The following is a 422-nucleotide window of genomic DNA, read 5'->3' on the forward strand; positions in this document are numbered from 1 at the left end:
CCATGTCCAGTTCTAACTGTTGCTTCCTGACCTGCATAAAGGTTTCTCAAGAGGCAGATCAGGTGTTCTGGTATTCCCATCTCTTGAAGAATTTTCCACAGTTTATTGTGATCCACACAGTCAAAGGCTTTGGCATAGTCAATAAAGCAGAAATAGATGTTTTTCTGGAACTCTCTTGCTTTTTCCATGATCCAGCGGATGTTGGCAATTTGATCTCTGGTTCCTCTGCCTTTTCTAAAACCAGCTTGAACATCAGGAAGTTCACAGTTCACATATTGCTGAAGCCTGGCTTGGAGAATTTTGAGCATTACTTTACTAGTGTGTGAGGTGAGTGCAATTGTGCCGTAGTTTGAGCATTCTTTGGCATTGCCTTTCTTTGGGATTGGAATGAAAACTGACCTTTTCCAGTCCTGTGGCCACTG

The sequence above is a fragment of the Bison bison genome, unplaced genomic scaffold, assembly GCF_000754665.1.
Source record: "Bison bison bison isolate TAMUID 2011002044 unplaced genomic scaffold, Bison_UMD1.0 scf7180017864211, whole genome shotgun sequence".
NCBI lineage: Eukaryota > Metazoa > Chordata > Mammalia > Artiodactyla > Bovidae > Bison > Bison bison.